Source organism: Hevea brasiliensis, chromosome 7 (genome assembly GCF_030052815.1).
Source record: "Hevea brasiliensis isolate MT/VB/25A 57/8 chromosome 7, ASM3005281v1, whole genome shotgun sequence".
In the NCBI taxonomy this organism is placed as follows: Eukaryota; Viridiplantae; Streptophyta; class Magnoliopsida; order Malpighiales; family Euphorbiaceae; genus Hevea; species Hevea brasiliensis.
In genome coordinates, this window is record NC_079499.1 from 48,806,762 (window position 1) to 48,821,857 (window position 15,096).

Sequence of the window (15,096 nt, forward strand, 5' to 3'; positions counted from 1 at the left end):
CATTCCTGATTTTTCGATAACACCGATTTTTATCAGCTTCTTGAATTTTTCCTTTTTTTTTATTCTAATTATTTAATTTTCTTTGACATTTCTATTGTCAATTATAATTCAATAAGTCTTTAATTATGTCTTGAAACTTAATTTTGAGGGTTCCCCACAGTCCTGGGGTTGGCTATTGCCTGCGCCGTAACATCCCCGTGTAGTCACCTATCACTGAGGTGCTGGCTCGTTTAACTTAGTTTCATTTTATTGCTATTATTTTTCCTTTATTTTTCTTGTATTTTCCTTTCTTGTATTTCATTATTTTATGTCTCCTCACTAACATTTAAATGTAGTTCTAGGCATCCTAGCTGTCTGGACAGACACTGGTCACCGGAACAGTAGAATGCACTACCAAACATAGGGGTGTTACAATGATCAATAGGATTATAAGAATTCAATCACCCACTAGAAATCCATCCAACTAGGATTTTCGTTTTCTACTTTGGAAGTGTAGGATTCGCTAAGTTACTGGGAGGACCAATTTCATTAAAAGACCATAATCATTTTGGTTAATTACATGATATATTTACTAATTAATCTGGTTATTTTTTGCAATTAATTTTCTGATAATAATGAGCATACCACAACCACCGCCATCCAATATCCTTGCAAGCATACTTGATCGCAATAGGTTGACAAGACCTAATCTATCTGATTGGCTAAGAAATTTGAAACTTGTCTTGAACCTTGAACATATAGGATATGTTCTAGACTCAAATATTCCTGGTCCCTTACCTCCAGAGGCCACTCAAGAGGAACATGAAACTTTGGACAAGTGGAAGGAGCATGATATGAGAGCCAAGTGTTACATGCTTGCTTCTATGAGTAATGAGTTACAGAAGCAGCATGAGAACATGCAGAGTGCAAGTGAGATTCTTCTTCACCTACAAGAGATGTATGGTGAGCATAGCATGAATGCTAGGTATGAGATATCTAGACAACTATTCTGTATGAGGATGTCTGAGGGGTACAATGTTGGGGATCATGTCCACAACATGATTCGGCTGATTGAGCAACCGAAGCATCTTGACTATAACATGGATTTCCAACTGTAGACAGTTTTGATCCTTCAGTCCCTTCCTAAGTCATTTGGGAATTTTGTGACCAATTTCCATATGACTAAGCAGGAATGCACCTTAGCTGTTTTAATCAATACACTGGTTATTGTCCAAAAGAATATGCTGGGCAATAAAGGAAAAGAGGTAGCTTTGATTGCATTTTCTTCTGCTGGAAAGTCCAATAAGAAAAAGGTCAGTAAGAAAAAGAAACCTCAAATTCCTGGTCCTTCCAAGAAAATAGCTAAACAGAAAGGTAAGACTTAAACTGATGGAGGCAAAGGAAAGTGTTTCCACTGCCAGCAAGATGGGCACTGGAAAAGGAACTGCCCAGAGTATCTTGCTTCTCTGAAGGACAAGAAGGATACACCTTCAGAAGGTATGTCCATATCTTGTGATTTAGATGTTGATGATACTCATAGTTCATCTACAGCTTGGGTTTTAGATACTGATGCCAGTTCTCACATTTCTTATGATATGCAGGAACTAGCAAATAGTAGCAGCTTACGTTCTCGAGATGTTCGACTCCTTATTGGCGATGGCTCAACTGTTGAAGCTTTAGCCATAGGATCTAAATCTTTTTACATGTCTGGACATGTTTTGTATTTGGATAATATTTTATATGTACCTGATGCTTTGAAGAACATCATTTCAATGTCTAGTTTGACTAGAAATGGCTATGAATTTCAGTTCACAGATGATGTTTGCAATATTTATCTTGGAAATAAATATGTTGGTTCGGGTTATATGAATGATGATCTTTATTATTTGGATAATAATGACAAATGCAAATTGAATACATGTGATCTAAATGAATGCAATGCTATGGTGAAAATCAAATCAAGTTCAAAATATATTTGGCACTTAAGGTTAGGTCATATTGCAGAAGATAGGATTGCAAAACTGGAGAAAATGGGGATTTTATTCTCATTGGGCTTTGAGCCTACTACAACTTGTGAATCCTACCTTCAGGACAAAATGACTAGATCACCCTTTGTTGGACAAGGACAAAGAGCTAAAAATATTTAGGAACTAATACATAGTGATGTATGTCGCCCATTTAGAGAAATTGCTAGAGGCGGTTTTCATTACTTTATTACCTTTACTGATGATAAATCAAGGTTTGGGTATTTGTATTTGATGAAATACAAACATGAGTCCTTTGAAAAGTTCAAAGAATTTAAATCTGAAGTAGAAAATCAAACGGGAAAAAGTATTAAAGCTCTTCGATCAGATCGAGGAGGTGAATACTTAAGTACTGAATTTGATGAATACTTGAGAGAGCATGGCATTGTTTCCCAGCTGACTCCTCCAGGAACACCATAGCTGAATGGTGTATCTGAAAGGAGAAATCGTATCCTATTGGATATGTTACGTAGTATGATGAGCTATACTACTATGTCAATCTCCTTTGAAGGATTTGCATTAGAATCAGCTTTGTGTGTTCTAAATAGGATTCCATCAAAATCAATATCTTCCACACCTTATGAGATATGGAGTGGAAGAAAACCAAGTCTTAAGCATGTTAAGGTTTGGGGTTGTCCAACTTATATAAAAAAGCTGAACACTGATAAATTGGAAACCAAATCAGAAAATGGTCGATTTGTTGGATATCCAAAAGATAGTTTTAGATATTATATTAATTTGCTTACATCACAAAAGGTTATGGTAAGTAGAGATGTCACATTTCTTGAACAGCAGTTTGTTCAAGAAGGAGGCAAAGGAAGGCAAATATAGTTAGAATTGGTGAATTCTGACCAACCAATAGATCATATGGATATAGATCCATCTAGTCAACCTACACCTATTGATGAAACATCTACAGTTGTTCCTCGTAGATTAACCAGGGTATCTCACCCACCAGTGAGATATGGTTTTCTTCATGAAGAAGAATAAGAGTTGTCTACTCATGAAGAAGTAGATCATGGAGATGATCCATTTGCCTATGAAGAAGCTATATCAGATATAGACTCTTTAAAATGGGTTGATGCTATAAAATCTGAAATTGATTCCATGTATAAGAATCAAGTTTGGGATCTTGTTGACCCACTTGAAGGTATTGTACCTATAGGGAATAAATGGGTTTTCAAGAAGAAAATTGGTTCAGATAGAAAGGTAGAGACCTATAAAGCAAGGCTAGTAGCGAAAGGGTTTCACCAAAGGTAAGGAATCAACTGTGAGGAGACTTTCTCGCTTGTTGCCATGCTTAAATCAATTAGGATTCAATTAGCAATAGTTGCATACTATGATTATGACGTTTGGTAGATGGACGTCAAAACATCTTTTCTCAATTTATACATTGAAGAAAGCATTTTCAAGGAATAACCTACGAGTTTTTGATTCCCAAGATGGTTCCAAAGTGCGCAAGCTAAGGCGATCCATTTATGGGTTAAAACAAACTTCGAGGAGTTGGAACATCCGTTTTGATGAAGCTATTAAATCATTTGGTTTTATCAAAAATGAGGATGAACCATGTGTATATAAGAAGGTTAGTGATAATGCTATCACTTTCCTTGTCTTATATGTGGATGACATTCTGTTGATGGGTAAGGACACAGGTATGTTGACAACTATAAAGGTATGGTTGTCAAATACATTCTCCATGAAAGACTTAGGGGAGGCAATCTATATTCTTGGGATTCGCATCTATAGAGATAGATTGAAAAGAATAATTGATTTATCCCAAAGTCTATATTTAAAAAGGTGTTAAAGAGGTTTAACATGCTTGATTCCAAGAGAGGATTGTTACCAATGAGACATGGTATACACCTTTCTAAAGAGATGTATCCAAAGACACCTGAAGAAAGAGATAAAATGGCTGGGATTCCATATGCTTCGGCTATTGGAAGTTTGATGTATGCAATGATGTGTACTAGGCCGGATATTGCACATGCTGTTAGTTTGACTAGCAAGTTTCAATCCAATCCAGATTTGGAATACTGGATAACTGTCAAGAATATCATTAAGTACTTGAGAAGAACTAAGGATTTATTCTTGATTTATGGAGTTGGTGACTTGCAATTGGATGGTTACACTGATTCTGATTTTCAATCAGATATCGATGATAGAAAGTCTACCTTTGGGTTTGTGTACATTTGTAATGGAAGTGCAGTCAGTTGGAAGAGTTCCAAACAGAGTGCGACAATTGATTCCACTACAGAGGCTGAGTACATTGCTGCATCAAATGCTGCAAAAAAAGGCTGTTTGGATATAAGGAACCCCGGTCTCACCAAAAATCCAAACACATAGAAAGACGCTACGAAATTATCAGAGAGATAGTTGGGCAAGGCGATGTTGCCATCCAGAAAATAGCATCAGCTGAAAATCCAGCTGATCCATTCACTAAGCCTGTGTCGCAAACTCAGCTAGACCGACATCTTGAGAAGATGGGTCTAAGATATTACAATGAATGGCTCAAGTGCTAGTGGGAGATTATTTGTAGTATGCCCTAGAGCATATCATTTAGTATGTATCTCGTACATGTTTTATTAATAAAAGGCATTTTCACTTTTCCATTTACATAATGTATTTATGTGTAATAGAAAAGGTCCATCGATATTTTGTTAGAAATTCTATTCTTAAGTTGTTAAGAATATGAGTGACAGTATTTCTAGAATAAAGTATCATAAATTGGTTCACAATCGAGGATACTTCACAATAAGGACATGACTTATCTAGAAAGATTATAATCATGTTTATTCCCAAGTTATTTATATAAGATGTAAATAAGATGGAATGGTGAGTCTCATGTCATATAACAAACATGATAGGCACTTATACATGATAAGTAGGCCGAACCAGTGACATTTATGACAAGCACATGGAGCTTACTCTTGTCAATGTATTATCGTAAATCATATCAGTGCATATAATCTTTAGACTTGAGATAGCACAGTTATCTTGTATATAGGTGGTTTTAGTTTGATACTGCTTTCATACTTGTACTGTGTATGGTTATATGGGCATGTGTTGGCTCCTACTAGTTATATATGGAGGTAGGTGTTGATCAAGATGGAATCTGTTATCCTAAGTAAATAGGGATAAAATCTTATATTCATTTAATTATTCTTGATGTTTCAAGTTCCTAGCCAGGACAGATAGATTTAATCAGAAAAGAGTTTCTGATGAGAAAATCTTTTTAATCAAGAACTGGAATTAAAAGAGAACATAATATTCATAGCAAATGGGGTTTGACATAAACCATGACTCCAGCTCGAATTGGGATTTTGTAACAGAGAGATTCTAGTGCATGGTAACAAATGTTTATAAGTTCATTTAAGGTAAACCTTATTACTAGTTGGGTGACTATGGCATGCTATGCTAGGTGTTAACCATAGTCTATGAGGTGCCTAAAATGATATAGAGAAATCATTTATGATAAGAAAGAGTTCTGATGATATTAAGAGTTGATATCAGATGTCATTGCCAATTAGTGATGAGCCTAGTGAGTCACACACATACAAAAGTAATCACCAAGTTAAATATGATTTAATTAATTAGTTAAAGAGTGTAATTGATTAATTAAGTAGGTTTGGTTTGCAATTAGATTGCAAAGTCCCTAGCATGGCTTGAAACCAAATCTAGGTTATTGGATGAATGGTATAAGTTAAATATATATTTAAAGTGTTTAAATATGAATTTAATTATGAGAAATTAATTAATAGAGATTGATTAATTAATTTATATTTGATATAAATTGATTAGAAAAAGAGCAATAATTATCTTGAGTTGAGAACTCAAAATTACAACACAAGGGTATTTTGGTCATTTCACAGGGTGACATGTGGCACCCTGAGATAGTGACACATGGCACTACACATAAGCTTGCCAATTGTCTTTTAATCATGTAAGATGATCAAAGTCAAGATTAAATCTAAGTTTGACACTTGGCACAATGTGATTGGGTCAATTAAACTATGAGCCAATCAGAAGGTGACATGTGGCAAGGGTTTTAAGTGGCGACCTAGCTATATAATGTGTTGTTATGAAAGAGTAAAATAATAAGCTGCTACTCTCCATAGGTGCCACCACCCTTGGAGTGCTCTTCCTCTCTTCTTCTTCATCTCTCATCAATTCAAAGAAAATTGCCAACATTCTCTTGAATTAAAAATACTAGAAATCGTTTCTAGTGTCCTGTATGCATCTATAACATCTCTAAAGGCAAAACCTGAATTTCTAATTGATTGGAAAGGCTTGAGAAGCTATTCAAGGGGCTGCCATTAGTGATCTTGGTATGGACAATGTAACATCCTCCTTATATGTGTTCTGTATGTTCTATTGCTCCGGTGACCTAATGTTAGTCCGGGCAAGTCAGGATGTCTGGAAATACACTTCGGTGATAGTGAACAGACATATAATGATGAAATAAATAAAAATAAAATACAAGAAAAATTAAAGAAAAATAAAAGAGAAAATGAAATTAAGTTAAACGAGCCGGCACCGTAGTGATGGGTGACCGCACCGGGAAGTTACGGCGAAGCCAATTGCTGACCCCAAGACTGCGAGGAATCCTTGGAATTAAATTTTGAGACATAATTAAAGGTTTATGGAAATGTAATTGATACTAGAAATATCAAAGAAAAATTAATAAATTAGTATAAAGAAAAACGAAAATTCGAGAAGCAGACAAAAATCGTTGTTACCGAAAAATCGGGAATACAATCCGAAGCAAGGCATTTTGGTCATTTGACACCTAGAGTTGCTTTTTGACCTCAATGTCCATTAAAAACAAATGGTATTACATTTTGAAAATATCATGAAAAATTAAATTGTGATACATTATATAAATAGTGAATGAAATGAGGCAAATGTGCAAATAACGAAACTTTGAATAATTAAACAATAAAACTAACCTAAGTGCTCTACTAACTCCTAATTTGGGACACCTATATAGGACCATGGGATAGCAAATCCCACTAACTTGGTTTTCTTCTTCTTCAGTCTTCTTCCTGCCGAAAATGGAACCCCAAAATCCTCCATGGCCACACCATGCATGAAGCTTTCTCTCTCCATCATCAAGGGATAATTTCTGCAATTGTTCTTCATTAAAGTAGATCTACACATCTTGGGAAAGCTATAAGCAGCAAAAAGTAGAGAAAATTTCAAGGTTTTATCAAGGTCAAGTTGAGGTAAGTGTCCATTTCTTCTTCCTTTCTTTTGTGAACTTCATGTTTAGGTTGAGGTGTGTTGAATGTTGAAGGAAATTTTAAGAAATTGTTGAGCAATTGAATTGTTCAATTTTGGCAGCCATGAGAGTTAAAGATTTTGAGTTTTTCTTACCTCTAATAGATAGAAATTTATGTTGATTTAGTCATTTTAAAGTTGTAGTAAATTAATTTTCATGTATATGTACATTGAGTACTTGAAATTAAGGGTTTGGAAAGCAATTTGTATATCTTAGCAAACTATCACTTTTGACAGCTTTTAAATTCATGAATTAGTGTTTGGTTTCATGAATTTTCTCGATGAATTATGGTGAAGATGAATTGTGGGTAGTGTATGTGAAGTAATGGTTGGGAGTTATATGTTATAATCAAGTGTTTTCATGTATATATTATGTTGAATTTAACTTTGCAAATTAGGGTTGCATAATGTACATGGAACACTTGTATATTCTGCCCAAATGGACATGACTGAGATATGATAAATTGTATAGAAGTGTTATGAATATATATTGTAGTTTTGGGGAGGAGGAGAAGTGTTATTTGGAAGTATTCTTTGTGTGCATATTTTGTGTTGTGAAGGTAGTAGGTAAATTAAACCATAAGTGACAATTAGTGATCCCAATTGGTATGAGGCCGATGGGAGGTGAAACTAGACACAAAATAGGCCAACTTTCATGCAGAAATGTTCTCAAAATTCTGCCTAGAAACTGACCTTAGAAATGACCTAATCCGAAATTGGTAAGTGCAAGCCTAGATTTTTGACAATATGTATAGTAGTCACTAAGATGACCATAACTCACTCAAAACAGTTCCAAATGACCTGAAAGTTTTACCATGGAAAGCTTAGACATATAGCTACAATTCTTATGAAGACACCAAAGCCCAGAAATGGTTAGAACCAAGTCTAATTGCTTGCCCAAGTTCAGGTACCAAAACTGCCAGAACTGAATTTGACCAAAAATTGACCAAATTTTGCACTAAATATGCAATTTGTCCAGCTTTAGTAAATTGACCATATCTTGGTCTATACAACTCAGAATGACCTAAAATTCATGCAAAAGTTCAATAAGACATAGAGTTACAATTTTGCTTCTTTGACCAGAAGCTAAAAACCAAGAGAAATAGGACATTAAGCTAGACTAATCTAGCACACTAAAACTGTAAATTTGACATTTACATACAATGAAGCTTAAAGTAATTTGGCAATGAATCCAACTTGTGAAAAGGGTAAATTGCACTATATTGGCAACATATTGAATTACAAATTGTGACATGTTGATGCTAGAATCAACTTATCCATATTATCTAAAAAGGTCAACATTTATATTGACTTGTGAATTACATTATAACTAGTAAACTCAAAAAAATGAAGAATTCAATAATTAATTTGTAATGTGCCCTAGTTTGCCTAGTTGACTAGTTTGGATAGGTTGGCATGCTAATAGGATTCTGACAGCTGTTCTGTAAATTGCTTTACGCCATATTGTGTTTTTACGGCTTGTTATGCTGCACTGTCATTATAATAGCCTACGGCTATACGGATTGTATTATTATACTTGGCTTATCGCCTGATTGACTATATGGCTTTTTAGCCATACTATTTGCACACCGGGAGACACTTTGTGATCGATGGTGTGATGGCCCAAGGTACTAGGTACCCAGTGCCAATACATTCGTTTATCCAGTGTGGTCATTGTATAGGCTACACAGGTAGTTAATTTAAGCATTATTAAATTCAAATAGTTAAATTCAGTTTATTGACATACAGTACCACCAGAAATTAGCAAAATTAAAAGGTTAGCAAATAAAAGTAGAAACAGCAACTGTAAAGAATATTGATGTCATAAATTAATAAACAATTCATTTATTTTGTTTTAGTGCATATTTCTTTATATTTAGCACCACTAAGCAGAATTGCTTAGCGCGTTGCTTTTGTTACGCGTAGGTATTGGAGACACAGCTGGGGAGCCCAGCAGACCTACGACCAAGTGAGACATAAGATCTACATAGGAATCTAGAGTCATCTGCACTACACTGCATACATGGTAGGACTTAGGATCTTGTGTAATGACTATCAGTTGTATTTTAACATTTTGTTATGTAATATATATATCATAAAACTTTAAGGTTTGTAATAATTTGTATATATTAAACTCTTTTGGAGAGTGTTTGGATGAATGTAAATTATGATGGATTGTATTTTGAAACTATGAAATAGTTGAGATTTTGAGAATATTATCATATTGAATTGTTTTTAACAGGTTTAGAAGGACAGTTTGTCCGAAATACAGACAGCACCTTGCCAGATTTTTATTACTATTTTGAAACATTGATTTTATTAAAGTATGAAAATAGAAGCAGTATGTTATGAATATCACATAAAGAATTATGAAATCAAATTGAGTTCAAGAAAATGAGAGAATCATAGACTAGGTGCTCCGGCACGCCGTGTAGCATGCCTTGCTCAACTACACTGTAGACGGGTGAGGGTGTTACATTTAGTGGTATTAGAGCACGGTTTAGGTGTTTCTGGACCTAGATAGGTTGCATATCATGCATTGCATTGTAAGTGTTATGATGACTCTAATACAGATCTTTTGATTTGTTATTTTGATCAGAATACGGACTCCACAAACGCAGAGAGCGATTGATGAGGAGGTGGAGAGTCATGCTCCATCTATGACTGAACCAGGAGACAGGAGGGAACCTGCTCCACTAGTACCAGATGCAACAGCCACATTTCAGCAAATGGCTAAGTTCTTTAGACAGATGGCAAGAGTTATGCCACCACCAACACCTCCACCTCAAAAATCTCATATGGAGAAACTCAGGAAGTTCAGAGCAGTGGATTTTCTGGGCAAAAAGGAAGATGATTCTATCACAGCTGAAAATTGGTTGGATAGAACTGGAAGAGTCTTGAAACAACTTCATTGTACTCCAGAGCAGAATTTGGAAGCTGTTATATCACTACTGCAAGATGATGCATACCAATGGTGGGATACAGTGACTAGTGAGGTGCCACAAGAATAAATAACTTGGGATTTCTTTCTCAATGAGTTTAGAAAGAAGTATGTGGGCAGTGTATACCTGGAAGAGAAGAGAAGGGAGTTTATTACCCTACGCCAAAGATAGCTGACAATGGTTGAATATGAAAGATAATTTATCAGACTGAGCAGCTATGGGTTGGAAATAGTCCCTAATAAGGCCGAGAGATGCAAGAGATTTGAGCACGGACTCAATGATAACATTAAAGTAATGATTACAGCCTTGGGGATTACAGAGTTTGCCAAGTCAGTGGAAGCCGCACTGAAGGTTGAAAATGTTAGAATAAATGAACAGAACAGAAAGCATAGACAGCAGAAAAGAGGTCAGGGTCAGACCATTACATCTTCTGCCCCTAGTAATAAATTCAGAGGTTCACCTACTCAAAGTTTTAGTACAGCACCAAGTCAGGGTCAATCACAAAGGCCTAAATCTCAGTTTGCACCGACGAGAGACCAGTCCACACCTTCAGTGGCTAGCTCTCCAGGGATAGGGTTCAGGGGACCAGCCCCAACAGTATCTGTTTCTTGCCAACATTGCCAAAAATGGCATAAGGGGGAATGATGGAGGATGATAGGTGTTTTTTTATGGTGTGGGTCTACAAACCACCTAATCAGAGATTATCTGTGCATAACTGCTACATCTACTCCGGTATCAACTGTTAGGCCTACCCCTCCAGCTCCAGTGGGTAGAAAGCTAGGTAAGGCTGAGGCAGCCAGTACTTCAAAGAAACCTGTATCAGAGTCTGTGGAGAGAGCAGAAGGTAGAAAACCAGCCAGAGCCTATGCTATAAGGGCATAGGAGGAACAAGATGCTCCATATGTCATCAAGGGTACTTTCCTCCTATACATATCCACAATAAGGGATTTCCGTAACACCCCTAAGTTCGGTAGTGCGTTCTACTGTTCCAGTGACCAGTGTTGTCCGGACAGCTAGGATACCTAGAACTACACTTCGATATGAGTGAAGAGACATAAAATAATGAAATACAAGAAAAAAAAATACAAGAAAAACAAAGGAAAAATAATAGCAAAGAAATGTAACCAAATAAGCGAGCCGAGAACCCTAGCGATGGGTGACCGCACCGGAAAGTCACGGCGTGGATCGTTGACTAGCCCTGGACCACGGGGAACCCTGAAAAATATTTTTTAGGATTTAAATAGACACCTATTGAAGTATAAATTCCATTATAAATATCAAAGAAAAATTAATTAATTAGTACAAAGAAAAGTGAGAAATCGAAAAACGGACAAAATCCGGTGTTACCAAAAAATCAGGAATGCAACTCGAACAGGGGCATTGTGGTCATTTGACACCCCGAGTTGTCTTTTGACCTAAATGTCCATTAAAAATACATGGTATTACACTTGGAAAATGTCATGAAAAATTAAATTAGTGGTACCTAATGTAAATAGCAAAAATAGGAAGCTTAATGTGGGAAAATGAAATCTTATATTAAACTAATATTTAATTTAAGCTTAGTGCTCCACTCACCCATCAAAGTGGACTACTAACTCATCATCTTGGGTAGAATACACATCTTCATCTTCAACCTTAGAACCAGCAGAAATTTGCTCCCAAAAAACTCCATTGACGCATGGTTTGAAGCTCCATGCATGTGAGATTCAAGCTCCTTTCTAAGCACTTTCCTTCATTAAAGATTGTCCATACACCTTGGGCAGTAGATAGGCAACAAGAAGACCAAGTTTTGAAGAGATTTTGAAGAGTTTCCAAAGTGGTAAGTTTGTGTTTTTGGGTTATGGCTTCATTAAAGTTAGTAAGAATGTTATGGGTACTTGAATTATGGAGAGATTTTTGAGGTTTGATGTTTAAAGGGAAAGGTGTATTTTTGGCAGCCATGGAAACTCCTTGAGGACAGTTTATTCTTGCTTGTAAATGGTAGATTAAAGGGTTGATTAAATGTTTATGTGTGTAGGAATTAATTTGGGTGATGTATACTTAGTATATGTGAATGTGTACTTGAATTTGGAAGCTTGGAAATTAATGGACTGTAATGTATGAATCGGCAGCCTGGTTTGGTGAACCATAAAGATGTTATTTTATGTTTGGTTTATTGAATATTAATGTTGAATTGTGATAGTTGTTATGGCAGCTTGGGTATATGTATGATGGTGTGAGGTTGGGCATGTAAATGAGCTAGGTTAGGTGATTGAATTGTTGTAATTTGAGCTTGAAAAATTTTGTACTAAATGGTGAATTTTGAGTGTGATTATAAGCTTCCAAAATGACCAAAAATATGTTGTGAAATGTATTTAGGTTAGGGTACAAACCAGAATTGGCATGAATATATAGTTTGGTAAGTGTTGAAAGTATCCTTTGATGAGTAATGAACAAATGCAATAGGGCAGTTTATGTTATGGGCCTAGAACCTTAAGTGTGTGGCTCCAATTGGTATGAGACCAATTGGAGGTGAAACTAGGCACAAAATATGCCAACTTTCATGAAGGAAGCTTACCAAAATTCTGCTTGTAAGGTAACTTGAAAAGTGACCAAATCCGGATTAGTGTAATTAAGGCCTAAAAAATTGACTATTTGGGCAGCAGTTAGTATTTTGGCCATAACTCACTCAAAACAGGTCCAATTGATCTGAAATTTTGACCATGAATATTTAAGACCTATATCTACAAGTCTTATGAAGACACAAAAGCCCAGAAATGACCATGAGCAAGTCAAAAAGCTTGCACAAGTTCTGGTCCAAAAACTGGCCGAACCAAAATTAACCTAAAATAACCTAAAGTGACCAATTTTGGTACATTCTGACCAGCAATAGTAAAATGACCATAACTTGGTCTAGTAAACTCAGAATGACCTGAAATTTTGCCCTGCGTGCAATAAGACATAGATCTACAAGTTTGTAGCTTTGACCGAAACCCGAAAGCCGAGGGAACTAGGTCATCCGGGTAGGTCAAATTAGTATACTGGGATCCGACAAATTGCAATAAAACGCAATATACATGGAAATGAATTTGGTAACATGTACCAATACTAAAAGGCTACAAATATGACGTATTGGTAACATTAAAACCTAATTCACCTAGACTGCATTGAGGGTTGACATCTTAGGTTGACTAAGGAAATAATAGAATTCGATAAATTAATTATTGAACCTTATTCTTTGAGACAGTTTAAATGAGTACTGAAACACTTCAAAATTGTGTTTCTCAGTTAGCAAAGACTTAGGGAAGGGGAAGGAAACACTGAGTCAGAGCCAAGAGATAGTTATCAGAGGTTTGTGCAGAACTAGTTTTTAACTAATTTTGTTTTGAATATTTCATATGATTAAATGACATATTTTTCTTATGTATTATGTTTAACAAGCATTGGATTTAATTCAATGATTATTGAAATTGTTATAGTATGTATGAATTAAGCTTTGTGAAATGGTATTTCCACAAGTATTAAGCATTGTTATGGATTGAATAAATTATGTTTTGGAAAATTGTGATAGAACATGTTTTAAATTGTGATGGTAATTTTCATGGAAAAATGTAAATTTATGATTTGAATTGTGATGAGCATAAAAATTATTGGATATTGGAATTGAATTTGAATCGAATTATATTGTGATTTATGCTCACTAAAAGGCTTGTGATATTGTTTTATATCTCGCTATAGATGCTTGACTAGGTTATTACCCGTCTCTCTCATTTGTTGAGAAGACAATGGAGTTAGTTGTGTTTTGATTACCATGGTACGTGCACAGGCTTAGATTTTCCTCTTATTTGAGGTTAGATCTATGTTTTTTTTTTATCGTTATGGCCCTTGAAAAAGATTCATTATTGTGATGTGTACTGTGTATGATGATTTGACCTCCCCGACCATAGGGAGTTGGAATCTGATTCGACCTCCTCGACCATAGGGAGTTAGAATCACTTCGAATATGGCCCTTTCGGATTAGTCTTGCATAGTTAGTGAGATAAAAAATGATTTTTGAGATACAGCATGGTTTTTGAGATACAACATGGTTTTTGAGATACAACAGGGTTTTTGAGATACAGAATGTTTTTTAATAGTAAAGAATTGTGATTTCAGTTATGATTTATGTATAATTGATTTTGTTAGAACTACCTTAAATGGTTAGTCATGATTTGATAAATTGAATTTCATGATCAAAGTCATTTCATACAAATGATTTACACTATTGGCAATGAATATTTTAAGTTTTGGAATTTGATGAGTATTCAGATTTCCAAATTATTTACTGTAAATTTTGTCCATGTATATTGTACTATGTTTTAAATTATAGTTGTGCACCACTGAGTTCACCACTCAGCGATAGCTTTGCATGCTGTCGCAGGTAAGAAGAGCATAGAGCAGTGAGTAAGTTTCTTTGAAAACACATTCAGATCAGCTCTAGGTATATCATAAGTATACCCATATACATAGGTTTTGATGTATGCATGTAATAATATGTAAGTAAATTATTTGAGCAGTTGTATAAAATGTAGCACCCTCCCTGTAGCAACTCCATACATTCTACTGTTCCGGTGATCAGTGTCAGACCGGACAACTAGAACGTCCAGAAAAATATTTAAACTAAAGTGAGGAACCATAATTAACTCAAATATTAATAAGAAAAATTTAGGAAAAATTTTAGAAATAAAATACAACCAAGTTAAATGAGCTGGTGCCCTAACGATGGGCAACCTAGTGAGAAGTTGCGGTTCTCGCAACTAGGAGCCTTAAACCCGGGGGAAAAATTATAAAATAATTATTGGGACTCCAGATAAGGGTTATTGAGGTTCTCATGGCATTAGAATGCCAAGAAAATA